The sequence below is a fragment of the Entelurus aequoreus genome, linkage group LG24 (genome assembly GCF_033978785.1).
Source record: "Entelurus aequoreus isolate RoL-2023_Sb linkage group LG24, RoL_Eaeq_v1.1, whole genome shotgun sequence".
NCBI lineage: Eukaryota > Metazoa > Chordata > Actinopteri > Syngnathiformes > Syngnathidae > Entelurus > Entelurus aequoreus.
The window spans coordinates 5,173,743-5,191,000 of record NC_084754.1 but is presented as its reverse complement, the minus strand read 5'-3'; the positions used below and the strand labels follow the sequence as shown (position 1 = coordinate 5,191,000).

At 39.8% G+C, this 17,258-nt stretch overlaps 1 protein-coding gene and 1 pseudogene across 8 annotated transcripts in view; both read right to left on the bottom strand.

Annotated features, from left to right (window-relative positions):
• The window catches only part of LOC133641956 (uncharacterized), a 28,167-nt gene extending 12,168 nt beyond the window's left edge, over positions 1-15,999 (bottom strand). For 2 of the 8 annotated variants that reach the window (XM_062036107.1, XM_062036108.1), the window contains exons 1-4: positions 15,799-15,999; positions 15,309-15,386; positions 15,188-15,240; positions 14,174-14,278 (exon numbers count right to left, since the gene is read on the bottom strand). The gene's annotated coding sequence lies outside the window, so the exon portion shown is untranslated. The remainder of the gene's footprint in view (positions 1-14,173; positions 14,279-15,187; positions 15,241-15,308; positions 15,387-15,798) is intronic. The other 6 variants (XM_062036110.1, XM_062036112.1, XM_062036111.1 and 3 more) reach the window with 4 other exon arrangements.
• Positions 2,175-15,867, bottom strand: LOC133641444 (transcriptional activator protein Pur-alpha-like; annotated as a pseudogene).
• Positions 16,000-17,258: the final 1,259 nt, after the last annotated feature.

Sequence of the window (17,258 nt, the reverse complement as noted above, 5' to 3'; positions counted from 1 at the left end):
TCCACCTACGCCAGCCAGCCCTCATCTGCTCATCAACACCCGTGCTCACCTGCGTTCCAGCGATCGACGGTGCGACGAAGGACTTCACCCGATCACAGATGCGGTCGGCGAGACGGAGGAAGTTAAGGTGAGTTCGGCGGCTAACGCGTCTGCTATTAATCTCTGTCTTCCTGGTTGTGTTGCTGTAGTGCGCCGCTAATACACCGATCCCACCTACAACTTTCTTCTTTGCAGTCTCCATTGTTCATTAAACAAATTGCAAAAGATTCACCAACACAGATGTCCAGAATACTGTGGAATTATGAGATGAAAACAGAGCTCTTTTGTATTGGATTCAATGTGGTACCGATACTTCTGTTTCACTGGCTACGTCACGCGCATACGTCATCATCCAAAGGCGTTTTCAACCGGAAGTTTAGCAGGAAATTTAAAATTGCACTTTATAAGTTAACCCGGCCGTATTGGCATGTGTTGCAATGTTAAGATTTCATCATTGATATATAAACTATCAGACTGCGTGGTCGGTAGTAGTGGCTTTCAGTAGGCCTTTAATAACTGTTTAATAAATACACTTTTGGTAAATTGACTTAGTTGTGATTTCCCTCTCTGCATGAAAGTTTAAAACGAGCATATATTAACGCAGTATGAAGAAGAATGTTTTAATGTAGACACATAGAATCATCATACTGCTGTGATTATATGCATCAAGTGTTCATTCAAGGCTAAGGCAAAGTATCGAGATATGTATCATGTATCGTGACATGGCCTAAAAATATCGAGATATTAATAAAAGGCCATATCGCCCAGCCCTAGTGTCAAGTATTTAAGACCACTGTGCTTCGATACATCTTTTGTAGACAGGATTTAAGTATAAGCTGAAAAGAAAAACAAACAGCAGAGGCCTCCTAATAACGCAAAACAGACAAGACAATTTGTGAATGGATAATAATTAGGGATGTCCGATAATGGCTTTTTTGCCGATATCCAATATTGTCCAACTCTTAAATACAGATACCGATATCAACCGATACCGATATATACAGTCGTGGAATTAACACATTATTATGTCTAATTTGGACAACCAGGTATGGTGAAGATAAGGTCCTTTTTTAAAAAATTAATAAAATAAAATAAGATAAATAAATTGAAAACATTTCCTTGAATAAAAAAAGAAAGTAAAACAATATAAAAACAGTTACATAGAAACTAGCAATTAATGAAAATGAGTAAAATTAACTGTTAAAGGTTAGTACTATTAGTGGACCAGCAGCACGCACAATCATGTGTGCTTACGGACTGTATCCCTTGCAGACTGTATTGATATATATTGATATATAATGTAGGAAGCAGAATATTAATAACAGAAAGAAACAACCCTTTTGTGTGAATGAGTGTAAATGGGGGAGGGAGTTTTTTTTGGGTTGGTGCACTAATTGTAAGTGTGTATTGTGTTTTTTATGTTGATTTAATTAAAAAAGACAAAAATGAAAAAATCCGATATCGATAATAAAAAAAACGATACCGATAATTTCAGATATTACATTTTTAAAGCATTTATCGGCCGATAATATCGGCAGCCGGTAATATCGGACATCTCTACTAATAATTAAAAGTATCGGAGTAATGGTACTTGGGATCGGTAGCTCCCTTAATCCAAAGTATCGGTATCGAATTGGAATGAAAAAAATGGTATCGGATTGTAGTAGAATTTCTGACCTTTGACCTATATTGCATGTCTAATAAGAATGTACGCTCATTTAATGTATCTTCTATTCTGTGCCAGTGGGACAAAAGTGAATATTAAGTCGTGCCAACCTGTCTACAGAATGTGTTGACTGTCTAAAGGATTCGAGTTGTTATGGAACAGATAGGGATAACCAAAAGACATTGACGCATTTAGATAACAAACAATGACGCACAAGAGACATATAAAAAATGGCAGAAGACCGGAACTCGACAGTGATTTTGGCTTGTGTGTGTCTTGTTTACTCCGGAGTAACATGTGGTCTGTCTGCACGGCCAACTTAATTCAACCTGCACTTCTGATAATGGGTAAATAAATTTGTTGTACTAAACTACTTTTGTTGCCTGTTTAAGCTTCGGACAATCCACTACAGGATCAACCCTAATACACAAAATGATCTGAGCAAATGTGAATGTTATCCACATTAGTCCTATCCAAATTCTCTTTGAGGCTTGTAAAACATAATCTCCTTCCTTCTGTGTTCGGTCTGCGCTCTATTGTTCATACCTCTGTGCAGACCTAAGTCCTGTAGATGTTTGCTCAACTCTGAAAGCGGAAAACACTGCAAAAATCAACCATTTAGTTTAAGTAGTGGTGCTAACATTCCCTTTCCTAAACAATATATTATTGTTGTGCTTTCCTCCACCATGATCGACTTCCTAGTTGTGAAAACACTGGATATCAAGCACACTGCACCTTCTGCCAGAACAAAGTCTTCTTTTTCCAGTTAGCTCTATTGTTCTTCTTACATGTTTGTCTGCGTAGTTAAGATGTGTTCATTCATCTTGACAGCAGGCCGGAAAAAACAACTTCTGAGTTCCAGACCTTCAAATAAAATGCACTATAAAAAAAGGTGTGTTTCCACACATGCAACACTGTAGTGTCGCTCCTCTCACGGCTTTTAGCATGTAATGACGGTCGCGTGTAACACGTAGGGTTGCAAAATTCCGGGAATATTCAAAGTTGAAAACTTTCCATGGGAATTAACGGGAATACATGGGAAATTATTGGGAATAAACATTGAATGCAACATGCTAGATCCTGCAGCATGATTGTTAGCTAAAACAACCTGATTTAATGCAAATTCAGTATAATTTCAACCCTTCAGCGGTAGAAAATGGATAGATAGATGGATAATTCATAATTGTGAAAAATTTAGACATTTAAGACATATACAGTACAGGCCAAACGTTTGGACACACCTTCTCATTCAATGGGTTTTCTTTATTTTCATGACTATTTACATTGTAGATTGTCACTGAAGGCATCAAAACTATGAATGAACACATGTGGAGTTATGTACTTAAAAGCCTACTGAAATGAATTTATTTATTTAAACGGGGATAGCAGATCCATTCTATGTGTCATACTTGATCATTTCGCGATATTGCCATATTTTTGCTGAAAGGATTTAGTAGAGAACAACGACGATAAAGATCGCAACTTTTGGTATCTGATAAAAAAAAGCCTTGCCCCTACCGGAAGTAGCGTGACGACACCGGGGGAAGGACTGCTCATATTTTCCTGTTGTTTACACCAGCAGTGAGAGAGATTCGGACCGAGAAAGCGACGATTACCCCATTAATTTGAGCGAGGATGAAAGATTTGTGGATGAGGAACATTAGTGTGAAGGACTAGAATGCAGTGCAAGACATATCTTTTTTCGCTCTGACCGTAACTTAGGTACAAGCTGGCTCATTGGATTCCACCTCGGATACTATATCCTCTTGAAAATGAGAGTCGAGAACGCGAAATGGACATTCACAGTGACTTTTATCTCCACGACAATACATCGACGAAACACTTTAGCTACGGAGCTAACGTGATAGCATCGTGCTTAGCTGCACATAGAAACAAAATAAATAAATCCCTGACTGGAAGGATAGACCGAAGATCAACAATACTATTAAACCATGGACATGTAAATACACGGTTAATGCTTTCCAGCCTGGCGGAGCTTAACAATGCTGTTGCTAACGACGCCATTGAATCTAACTTAGCAACTGGACCTCACAGAGCTATGCTAAAAACATTAGCTATCCACCTACGCCAGCCAGCCCTCATCTGCTCATCAACACCCGTGCTCACCTGCGTTCCAGCGATCGACGGTGCGACGAAGGACTTCACCCGATCACAGATGCGGTCGGCGAGACGGAGGAAGTTAAGGTGAGTTTGGCGGCTAACGCGTCTGCTATCCATCTCTGTCTTCCTGGTTGTGTTGCTGTAGTCCGCCGCTAATACACCGATCCCACCTACAACTTTCTTCTTTGCAGTCTCCATTGTTCATTAAACAAATTGCAAAAGATTCACCAACACAGATGTCCAGAATACTGTGGAATTTTGAAATGAAAACAAAGCTTTTTTTATTGTATTCAATGGGGTACCAATACTTCCGCATCAACTGATTCCGTCACGCGCATACGTCATCATATCTAGACGTTTTCAAGCGGAAGTGTGGCGGGAAATTTAAAATTGCACTTTATAAGTTAACGCGGCCGTATTGGCATGTGTTGCAATGTTAAGATTTCATCATTGATATATAAACTATCAGACTGCGTGGTCGGTAGTAGTGGCTTTCAGTAGGCCTTTAACAAAAAAAGGTGAAATACCGTATTTCCTTGAATTGGCGCAGGGAATATAGTATTCGCACGTCTAGAATTACTGCCGGGTCAAACTCGTTTCTCAAAATAATTAACGCATGCTTGGCCTTATCGCCGGTTTATTATTGAAGCTGGATCAAATTCGTTTCGCAAAATATTAATTTTATTATCGCATGTCTGTAATTTTCGCCGGGTCAAACTCGTTTCGCAAAATATTTAGCATATGGCTAGCACTTCCACCGGGTCAAATTCGTTACGTCACGAGTGACGCATCTGTCCTCATTTTCAAAATGGAGGAAACTGCTTTCAGTAGTTTACAATCGCACAAAGGAAAAAAGATAAAGAGCTTTTCAGTAGGATTTAAGGTCCAAGCTATTGAATACCTGTACAGTATGCTAAAGAGAACAGTAAGCAGCTATGTTTTATTAATATACCGTAGCTGCGTGTGTGAAATACTGTATAAGTCATTAAATGACTCCCGCCTCCTGGTGGTAGAGGGCGCTGCCGCGCTAGTGATCCTTCTTGCGACTTCCGGTACTGCAGAAGAAGTGAACACACGCAGCAAGAGATTTTTTTTTCTGTCCTCTGCCTGAACTTTTAAAATGGAGGATTACATACATAAAATAAAACAGTTTTCTAAACTGGACTTTCAATCGAAGCAGGAGGTAATAATTAAAGGAATATCTCCATCGAAACAGAGACTTTTAAAACTGAAGAAAGAAAATAAGGAAGACTTCTATAAACAAGTTATCGATGCTTTTGGTCAGAAGGAGCTGCAAATGGACTCCATTTATAAGTACAGGTAAGACCATAATAACGTTTTTTTTAATTAAATGTGCTTTTCATGATGGTATGCTTACATCACACTCAAAGCGCACGCCTAAATTTTATGGATTCCTTTTGGTAAACGCCGGAGTGAGAAGAGGTTTTAAAATAATTACCGCATGCACGGCCATCCCGCCGGTTTCCGGTAAACGCAGGTGTGACAGGAGGTTTTAAATTAATTAACGCCCCTGCGGCTATTCAAGGAAATACGGTAACTGAAAACATGTTTTATATTCTAGTTTCTTCAAAATAGCCACCCTTTGCTCTAGAGATGTTCGATAATGGCTTTTTTGTCGATATCCGATATTCCGATATTGTCCAACTCTTAATTACCGATTCCGATATCAACCGATACCGATATATACAGTCGTGGAAATAAAAAGTTAAAAAGTTAAAGTACCAATGATTGTCACACACACACTAGGTGTGGTGAAATTTGTCCTCTGCATTTGACCCATCCCCTTGTTCACCCCCTGGGAGGTGAGGGGAGCAGTGGGCAGCAGCGGTGCCGCGCCCGGGAATCATTTTTGGTGATTTAACCCCCAATTCCAACCTTTGATGCTGAGTGCCAAGCAGGGAGGTAATGGGTCCCATTTTTATAGTCTTTGGTATGACTCGGCCGGGGTTTGAACTCACAACCTACCGATCTCAGGGCGGACACTCTAATTAACACATTATTATGCCTCATTTTGGTGTGATGCCCCGCTGGATGCATTAAACAATGTAACAAGGTTTACCAAAATAAGAGAACAACTTCAACTCAAGTTATGGAAAAAAGTCCCAACATAGCACTGCCATATTTATTATTAAAGTCACAAAGTGCATTATATATATAGTCACCTGAAATGATTTCCATTTCACAGGTGTGCCTTATCAGGGTTGATTAGTGGAATTTCTTGCTTTATCAATGGGGTCGGGACCATCAGTTGTGTTGTGAATGAGAAGGTGTGTCCAAACTTTTGGCCTGTACTGAATATGTTCTGTGAAACCACCAAAGGTAATAAGCTCGTAGGTGGTCGTGTTGGTATATTTTTTTTGGTCAAAAAAATGGAACATTGAGCAAGTTACAAACAGCCCCTCTAATCAGTAGAACAGTTTTCTTACACAAACGAACAGTCACGCGAGAAAATGGAGACACCCGATTTTCCGAATCTGGAAAATGACCAGCTGGGTTTTATCAACAACATGAAAGATGTGTAAAGCCTTGTGATTGACAGGTGACGAGCCCAAAGTGTTTACTACCAGAGTCAGCTGTGACCCTGATCAGAATAAGTGATTGGGAAAGCACATTAATGTCAAACAGTCCTCTTGATGCTCCACCACACACGCTCGTCTTCAGCCTAGTGTTTGTTTTTGTGCAGGATTGTGCAAATATCTCCCTGCTTGCTTTCTGACTCTTGTTAAATTGTTTAGAGTGCAGCCCAAGGAAGGAAGTATGCTACTCTCTCCCTATCATTCTGCCATTCATGATTCTTGGAGCCCTTCATCCCATTTGGACTTTTTTGGTCAAGGATGTCATGGCAAGTGTCACCTCTAGAGGTTGATATTGAGCAACTAATGCTCTAATCCATCTACAGTATTTTCTACATCTTGTCCCTTTCGGGGTCGTGGGGTGGGGGGGCTGGAGCCTATCCAAGCTGCACCCGCAGGGTGCCAACAGTCATCCTCACTGACTAAAAACCACGTTTCGGGGCTTTAACCCGAACAAAGATGACAGCTTAAACTTAACCATAATCTATACATTAAATTCTCACAATCCCTCAGGGTAAGGTGCCTCCCATTTCTGTGCCTTTATGAATAATTCGTCATTGTTTCCTGATGGCCATTTAAACTGTATGGAATTCCCACATATACTCTATACACAGACACAGAGGTAATGGGGTCTTATAAAACTATACGCTTCTGGCAAAAGTTTTTACAGGCACATAGCAGAAGACATGTGAAAGGAAAGATGTTTCAACTCACTGGATTTTTGTGTGGAAACATTAAATAAAATATAAATTCCACACGTGTGTGTGTGTGTGTGTGTATATATATATATATATATATATATATATATATATATATATATATATATATATTAGGGATGTCCGATAATATCGGCCTGCCGATATTATCGGCCGATAAATGCGTTAAAATGTAATATCGGAAATTTTCGGTATCGTTTTTTTCATTATATGTATCGGGTTTTTTTTTGTTTGTTTTTTAAAAAAATTAAATCAACATAAAAAACACAAAAGTTTTTAACTTTAACTTTAGATACACTTACAATTAGTGCACCAACCCAAAAAAACTCCCTCCCCCCATTTCTTTCTGTTATCAATATTCTGGTTCCTACATCATATATCAATATATATCAATACAGTCTGCAAGGGATACAGTCCGTAAGCACACATGATTGTGCGTGCTGCTGGTCCACTAATAGTACTAACCTTTAACAGTTAATTTTACTCATTTTCATTAATTACTAGTTTCTATGTAACTGTTTTTATATTGTTTTACTTTCTTTTTTATTCAAGAAAATGTTTTTAATTTAGTTATCTTATTTTATTTTATTTTTTAAAAAGTACCTCATCTTCACCATACATGGTTGTCCAAATTCGGCATAATGTGTTAATTCCACGACTGCATACATCGGTTGATATCGGTATCGGTAATTAAAGAGTTGGACAATATCGGGATATCGGCAAAAAGCCATTATCAAACATCCCTAATATATATATACATATACATATACATATACATATATATATATATATATATATATATATACATATATATACATATACACACATATACACACATATATACACATATATATATACACATATATATACACACACATATACATATATATATATATATATATATATATATATATATATATATATATATATATATATATATATATATATATATATATATATATATATATATATATATATATATATATATATATATATATATATATATATATATATATATATATATATATATATATATATATATATATATATATATATATATATATATATACGCATGGAGCCCCAGCCTCGAAAGAAAATAATGCTTGCCTTGGTGCCCTAAAATATGAGCCCTCCTTTATGGAAACACTTGCCTTGACCTTAAAAAGTTTAAATTCAAAGCCTGTGCTAACACTTGGTTAATATTCAGGGCACGAAATGTAAGCATCGTCTGCGCTTTTTGGATAGTTATTTATTGGGTTTTACAGTCAGAATAGACGCAATGATGTCATGGCTCCCATTGGCTCCATTGTAAGCGGACTTTTATTGACGTTTTAATAACGACTTAGAATGCCTTAAAAAAAGACAAATGTGTTCTTGTCACTCATGATTGATTGTGAATTATAGGTAAACATGTTTTTTTAAAGTGTCGTTCCCCTTTAAGATCTTCACTTGGAGCTGGTGATTTCTAGACGTCAAGGTAGTGTGGATGAATTTTGTGTCATAAAGAAACAAATGAGGAGAATCAGAGCACTATTATGTCCAGTAGGGGGCAGCCAAAACAAAGTGTACACATTAACTTTAAAGAAATACACTCTATACTTTGCTAATGTGGTAAATGACTATTCTAGCTGCAAATGTCTGGTTTTTGGTGCAATATCTACATAGGTGTATAGAGGCCCATTTCAAGCAACTATCATTCCAGTGTTCTAATGGTACAATGTGTTTGCTCATTGGCTCAGAAGGCTAATTGATGATTAGAAAACTCTTGTGCAATCATGTTCACACATCTGAAAACAGTTTAGCTCGTTACAGAAGCTACAAAACTGACCTTCCTTTGAGCAGATTGAGTTTCTGGAGCATCACATTTGTGGGGTCAATTAAACGCTCAAAATGGCCAGAAAAAGAGAACTTTCATCTGAAACTCGACAGTCTATTCCTGCTCTTAGAAATGAAGGCTATTCCATGCGAGAAATTGCGTGACCCCAAACTTTTGAATGGTAGTGTATATATTAGATATATACTGTATATATATATATATATATATATATATATATATATATATATATATATATATATATATATATATATATATATATATATATATATATACAGCACACTTTCCTCGCGTGCAATGATGTCACATTATCGATGAGAAAATGCATTTTTAGACAGATGATTTGCCTGAGCGGCTAGGAGACACCGTGAGTAGCAAGCGGTACAAAGTGGATAAGAAAAGACAAACAAAATATATATATATATATATATATATATATATATATATATATATATATATATATATATATATGGATAGGATAAAATGGATATATGGATAGGATAAAAGTCATGAAGAATCATGAATACTAAATATTAATACATTACATACACTACAAAATAAATGGCAAGAGGTTTAATGCAAAACAGGGTTGCCTACTCCCTGACAAATAAATAAGAGGCAAGGCCGCTGTTTTGCGGAGTCATGGATCATTCAGGAATGTGTGCATAATGCAGACCCGGGTAAATCAAGGCCCGGGGGCCCCATGCGGGTTGTTAAGCTTTTCAATCTGGCCCGCCGGACATTCCCAAATAATTGTTTTAGATCTTTAAGATGGAAAGTGTAGCTGCCATGCTGATGTGCAGTGATGTTTTCTAATGACCGTAAGTCTTCGACTATACAAAGTACTTCAATGGTTGGAATCTGCGCTTTTGCATGATGTACTAGTTACTATGGTCATCTAATTAGTTACTATGGTCATCTAATTAGCTACTATGGTCATCTAATTAGCTACTATGGTCATCTAATTAGTTACTATGGTCATCTAAGTCACAAGAGCTCAGACGAGGCACCAAGCAGTGTGGGTGGGGAGCGTTTCCACAGTGTTTCCAGAGCGGCCAGCCTGAAATGCGGGCATCAGGGACAGACGCGAAAGGAGATTATAACAACAAGGTCCTAAAGCTTGGTGATATATCAAATAGTAGGCGAGTTTATTTTTTACCCTTCGCGTTCATATTTCGCGGTTTGTTGCATTTTTGTTGCGGTTCGCTTGATTGTAAAATATGTCGATCGAGAGGGGGTGTGACGTTCATATTAGGGCTGTGAATCTTTGGGTGTCCCACGATTCGATACAATATCGATTCTTGGGGTCACGATTCGATTCAAAATCGATTTTTCAATTCAACCCGATTCTCGATTAAAAATTGATTGTTTCCCGATTCAAAAGGATTCTCTATTCATTCAATACATAGATTTCAGCAGGATCTACCCCAGTCTGCTGACATGCAAGCAGAGTAGTAGATTTTTGTAAAAAGCTTTTATAATTGTAAAGGACAATGTTTTATCAACAGATTGCAATAATGTAAATTTGTTTTAACTATTAAATGAACCAAAAATATGACTTATTTTATCTTTGTGAAAATATTTGTGTTGTCAAGCTTATGATATTGCGATGCAAGTGTAAGCCACTGTGACACTATTGCAGACGTGCTAGCCGACGCTAGCCACCGACCGCAGGGATGATCGTGGTGAAGTCCTTCGTCCTTCCGTCAATCGCTGGAACGCAGGTGAGCACAGGTGTTGATGAGCAGATGAGGGCTGGCTGGCGTAGGTGGAGCGCTAATGTTTTAATCATAGCTCTGTGAGGTCCCGTTACTAAGTTAGCTTCAATGGCGTCGTTAGCAACAGCATTTTTAAGCTTCGCCAAGCTGGAAAGCATTGTTGATCTTCTGTCTATCCTTCTAGTCAGGGATTTATTTATTTTGTTTCTATATGCAGTTAAGCACGATGCTATCACGTTAGCTCCGTAGTTAAGTTAGCTTCAATGGCGTCGTTAGCAGCAGCATTTTTAAGCTTCGCCAGGCTGGAAAGCATTAACCGTGTATTTACATGTCCATGGTTTAATAGTATTGTTGATCTTCTGTCTATCCTTCCAGTCAGGGATTTATTTATTTTGTTTCTATATGCAGTTAAGCACAATGCTATCACGTTACCTCCGTAGCTAAAGTGTTTCGTCGATGTATTGTCGTGGAGATAAAAGTCACTGTGAATGTCCATTTCGTGTTCTCGACTCTCATTTTCAAGAGGATATAGTATCCGAGGTGGTTTAAAATACAAATCCGTGATCCACAATAGAAAAAGGAGAGAGTGTGGAATCCAATGAGCCAGCTTGTACCTAAGTTACGGTCAGAGCGAAAAAAGATATGTCTTGCACTGCACTCTAGTCCTTCACTCTAACGTTCCTCATCCACAAATCTTTCATCCTCGCTCAAATTAATGGGGTAATCGTCGCTTTCTCGGTCCGAATCGCTCTAGCTGCATTGAAAACAATAGGAAAATATGAGGAGGCTATCAACTGACTACGTCACGCTACTTCCGGTAGGGGCAAGGCTTTTTTTTTATCAGATACCAAAAGTTGCAATCTTTATCGTCGTCGTTCTCTACTAAATCCTTTCAGCAAAAATATGGCAATATCGCGAAATGATCAAGTATGACACATAGAATGGATCTGCTATCCCCGTTTCAATAAAAAAAAAATTCATTTCAGTAGGCCTTTAACTCATTCTCCTTCTATACCACATCAATATGGAATGCACTCCCAACAGGTGTAAAAGAAAGGGCATCTCTATCCTCCTTCAAAACCGCACTAAAAGAACACCTCCAGGCAACTTCAACCCTAAACTAACACCCTCCCCCTTCCACATCCCCGGATTGTAAATAATCAAATGTAAATAATCAAATGTAGATACTTATTCTTATGCTTTCTGATCTCTCTCTCTTTGTCCACTACTTGCTGTACATATCCTACCAAGTCAGTCCTACAGTTTCAATGTCCATTTCTCTGATGATGCAATTGTTGATGACTGAAGTGTTGATACCAACAAATCCTAACCCCCCACCCCCTCCTCCACATCCCACACCATGGATTGTAAATAATGTAAATAATTCAATGTATATACTCTGATGATTATCTTGTGTGATGACTGTATTATGATAGTATATATCTGTACCATGAATCAATTTAAGTGGACCCCGACTTAAACAAGTTGAAAAACTTATTTGGGTGTTACCATTTAGTGGTCAATTGTATGGAATATGTACTGTGCTGTGCAATCTACTAATAAAAGATTCAATCAACCAATCCAAAATATATGCACATTGAAAACGGGTTTCGGTGTTATACGCATGCGCAGTAGCGAAGTCATGGACGATTCGATAAGAATACACGGGTGAGGGCGGACCTACGTCACTTCCGCCTACCAATCCCCTAGCAACCGGGAATTCGTTGAAAACAAACCAGCTCACAGCGAACACAGCATTGACAGAAAAAGCATTTAACGAGCGTTGTGGCTTGGAAGTCGGCGTTAAATCCTTCATTTACGCATTTTTACTTATTTGCATATCGTGTGAAAAAACGAAAATGTATTATTTGCGTCAGACTCGTCTCAGTGAACTTTAAAGCTTCTCAGGCTTAGCTTAGCTTGCTAGTTAGCTTAGGCTGCGCGCTACTAAGAAAGAGACGCGGAAGTTATCAACAACTTTGTGTGAACACGCCGTACTTGTTGGAGCCCACGTCGAAGAAGAAGCGCTTGTTGTCAACAGTCATCAACGAGCCCTCCGGCAGCTCCGCGGGCTCCTCGTCCACGCCGTAATCATCAATAAGTTTGGCCAAAGCGTCGCGGAACTCGATAAGTCCCTGCGCCGGGAGCGCGATGGTCTGACCCCAAGCCGGGCCCCCTGTTCACGGTCTGCCGGATCCTCAAGAACCGTCCCCGCTGGTTCTCTTTCAGGTCCATGTAGTACTTCCGATTCTCCCGCACTAGGAACTCGCTTTTCAGGGCCCGCCGCGGCTCATCCTGCACCATTCCCGGGTTGCTGGGACCCAACTGGGCGTAGTGTTCGATGAAGTCCCCCAAGTAGTCGCGGAACTCGACCGCCACCGACATAGACAGCGTGAAGCGGCTCTTGTTGCCACCGGCCCCGACTTCGGCTATCTTCAAGAAGCGGCCTTTGGCGTTCTGCTTGACGTCCAAGTAGAAGCGTTCGTTTTCCTGGTGTAAAGCTGCGAGCCATTTGTCTCGTCTCTGTGGGCTTTTATCACGCTTTGGCAGAACAAAATACAACCTTTGTTTTCCCTGTTTCCAGTTGTGGTTAGCACAACCAAAAACAACACAGTTTTTCGGCATTTTGGAGGCAGAATGACGGGTTTAACCAGCGTAGGTCGACAGGTTAAAGAGTAATGGCAACGGTTTGTTTTCAACGCCAGTCTGGTTGCTATGGCTCGAAGAACCCGTATGTAGCTCAGTTGCCCGGATGTCGGCCCTCACCCATACACGAGAAACAAAGTTTCTTAAATTGACATATGCTAGGCTGACCATATTCTGAAATCCCAAAAAGAGGACATATATGCGTGCCAAGGCGGGGACTAGGTGAAAATTTGCCAATGATACTCAAACTTGCTTTATAAATAATATATTTATTTAAATAAAGCATTTTTCTCCTCTGTTGACAGCAGTGTTGGTGCTAGAAATTTTCAAAATGGGGTCCCAGGGACCCCATCAAGTAATAAAAATGGGGTACCACAGTAAAATTGTGGGGTCCCACTTTCTCAATATTGGGCTAATCAGAAGTCTAGATTACGACTCGGAGAGAGTAGGACAGACAATTAAATGCTTTAAATAATACTGGTGTTATTTAAATATGTACAGTGCAACAAATAGTGGACAGACATTGATAGGAATGGCCATTCAAAACAAAAGAAAAAAACAAAGGAATCTCAACAAACAATGTTGGTTTAGTTCATTGATTAAGAGTTCAGGTAATTCATACAAGGTGGTATCAAAAGTTCTTAAAGTTCATAGGAGTCATATGAGACTGATCGCAGTCCATATGCGCATTCACAGTTTATACGGCCACACGGGTTGGGGTTGTGCATATGGCAGTTTGTAGTGACAGTTCAGTTTATGGGCAGGGTGTGTATGAGGTAGTGCAAAGGGCTGCAGAGTAATGAGGTGCGAGGCAAGGGGTTCGGCTATAAGCCGCCTACCGGCCCGACCAGAGCAGGTGGAGTTCAGGGGTTGAGAGGTGGAGATCCTTGGGCTCGGGCTCAAGGCCTATCTACAGCTCGCCATCCAAGACTTAGGGACCTGGCCTACGAAAACACAGGACCCGGAGTTCAATCAATGTGCGCAAATAAACATCAACATTAAAGGCCTACTGAAAGCCACTACTACCGACCACGCAGTCTGATAGTTTATATATCAATGATGAAATCTTAACATTGCAACACATGCCAATACGGCCGGGTTAACTTATAAAGTGGGAGTGAACAACTGACAACGTCACGCTACTTCCGGTAGGGGCAAGGTTTTTTTTTATCAGAGACCAAAAGTTGCGAACTTTATCGACGTTGTTCTATACTAAATCCTTTCAGCAAAAATATGGCAATATCGCAAAATGATCAAGTATGACACATAGAATGGATCTGCTATTCCCGTTTAAATAAAAAAAAATCATTTCAGTAGGCCTTTAAGTCATCTATTGTTCGACCTTCAATAAATAAGTTACAGTTATTATTATCATTATTAGCAATAATACTGCCAACATTAACAATATTAAACAATCCCATGTATGTACAAAATAACAAACACGACAGTACACAGTGTTGTCATTATGACGGGTGCAACATGAACAATATTAAACAATAGAAAATAACAGTGACGTCACTATGACGGGTGTAACATTAACAATATTAAACAATAGAAAATAACAGTGACGTCACTATGACGGGTGTAACATTAACAATAACAGTGACGTCACTATGACGGGTGTAACAGTGTTCATTCATTGTCTTTACCGTAGCATAAAAAGTGCAGATGGCCTTAAAACGCCACAACTTTGAGTCACCATATGTAAGTACCCAAAATAAAGACTCGAAATAAATATAAATTCAATGGGATCAGAAACATTGGAGGAAACGGGATTAAAAGCCGATGCTAACCGCCCATACACAATACATGGGTACGGCTAGCAGCTACTATTAGCAAACAGATTCACTTACCAACTCGGCTTAATAACACTCTCTCGTCGCAACTCGGCCCTGATGGTCGGCACCTATAAGTTTACAATTAGTTGTAAAATGTTGGACGGTTGTTTTTACGATATGCAGGCAAACGACATACCAGCTTCAGATGTCCCCAGGTTTAGCCACCGCACCTGGCAGCCATCTTGGGACGGTGGATCATATAGAGCGCGATAGGCTGCAGCGGGTCACGTGAGCGCATGTGTTAAACTCGTGAGATTAAACGTGGAAACGGCGCAGGTAATATGAGGGGATGCCATGAGAGGAAATATGGCTTATTTCCCACCCGTGTTACACACATTTTGTTTAACACCTTCTTAACTCTGGACGTACATTGAAAATACACGCAACCTTAACTCAAAATGCCGGACATTTGAGGCATTTAAGAAACCCCGCCCGGACATCCCCGCAAAAGAGGACATGTCCGGGGAAAAGAGGACGTATGGTCAGCCTACATATGCTCTGACTTGTTTAACACAATGAGAGGAACAGTGGACATCCAGTGAAACACAAACCCTGTGATTTAAACAAAATTATAAGACAAAATAAAAAAAGAGCTAGCGTCACTACTTTGCTAAGTCAGCACCTACCTCGTCGTGGGCAATATGGCCACCTGTAGTTTCCTCGTCGAACACCAAGGAGCTCAGAATGAAACCCATTGCTTCTTTTTCTCCTTAAAATGTTACTGAGGTAAAAAAATAAAAAGGGTGGGTAAAGACTTAAAAGTTAGGCGAACACATGTTAGCTGTCGCCAAGCTGAGGCAGACTGGCGGTGTCACGCCAAATGTATTCCCCCTACAAAACCCTTCCCCATTTACTTCCGGGGCTGCGTCCAATAAAATCACAAAGTTGCCGGGGGTCCTTAACCGGCACGCGACTGTCCTGCTTCGCGCCTGTACAAAAAAAACAAACAATAATCGATTTATTCAGATTCCAGCAGCTGTCAAAGACGAAGTATCCTTCCAGCGACGGGCAGTCAAAGCTGAAGTGATATCGATCGCTGTCAATGACGTAAGAGGAAAAATGACCACGGAAGTAAATGGGGGCGGAAAGGTTTTTGTAGAGGGAAGACATTTGGCGTGACATCGCCAAGCTGAGGCGAACAGCAACAAGTTTGATAGGTGGACGATTCCAGTGTTTTCAACCACTGTGCCGCGGCCCACTAGTGTACCGTGAGATATTGTTCGGTGTGCCGTGGGAAATTATGTAACTTCACCTAATTGGGGTAAAAATATTTTTTGCAAACCAGCAATTATTGTCTGTGCTGTCAAGAGCTCGGCAGAGTAACTGTGTAATACTCTTCCATATCAGTAGGTGGCAGCAGGTAGCTAAGTGCTTTGTCGATGTCGGGAACATGGTTTGTCGTGATCACAATATGTAGCGGGAGGCGGCGTGCAGGTAAAAAAGGTATCTAATGCTTAAACCAAAAATAAACAAAAGGCTTAAGCAAAACCAAACTAAAAGTGAACTGGCTGAGAAGTAAACAAAAAGAGAATGCTGGACGACAGCAAAGACTTACAGCGTGTGGAGCAGACGGCGTCCACAAAGTACATCCGTACATAACACCAAAATAAGACAAGAACTTAAACGCTACACACAGAAAACCCACCAAAAAATCAAAATAAGTCATGTGACAGGTGGTGACAGTACACCTACTTTGAGACAAGAGCTATAGTGATGCATGCTTGGTTATGGTTTGAATTCATATCCAACAATGGCGAGAACAACTTTTTACTGTCAATATCGGCTACTGAGTTTCATTTTCTGCTGGTGGTGTGCCTCGGGATTTTTTCAATGAAAAAAAAAGTGCTTGGCTCAGAAAAGGTTGAAAAACACTGGATTAGACATTGGCATCGATTGACTTCTCCTGTGTAAAGTTAATTCTACTCAGTGGCCTAATGGTTAGAGTGTCTGCCCTGAGATTGGTAGGTTGCGAGTCCAAACCCCGGCCGAGTCATACCAAAGACTATAAAAATGGGACCCATTACCTCCCTGCTTGGCACTCAGCATCAAGGGTTGAAATTGGGGGTTAAATCAACAAAAAAAATAA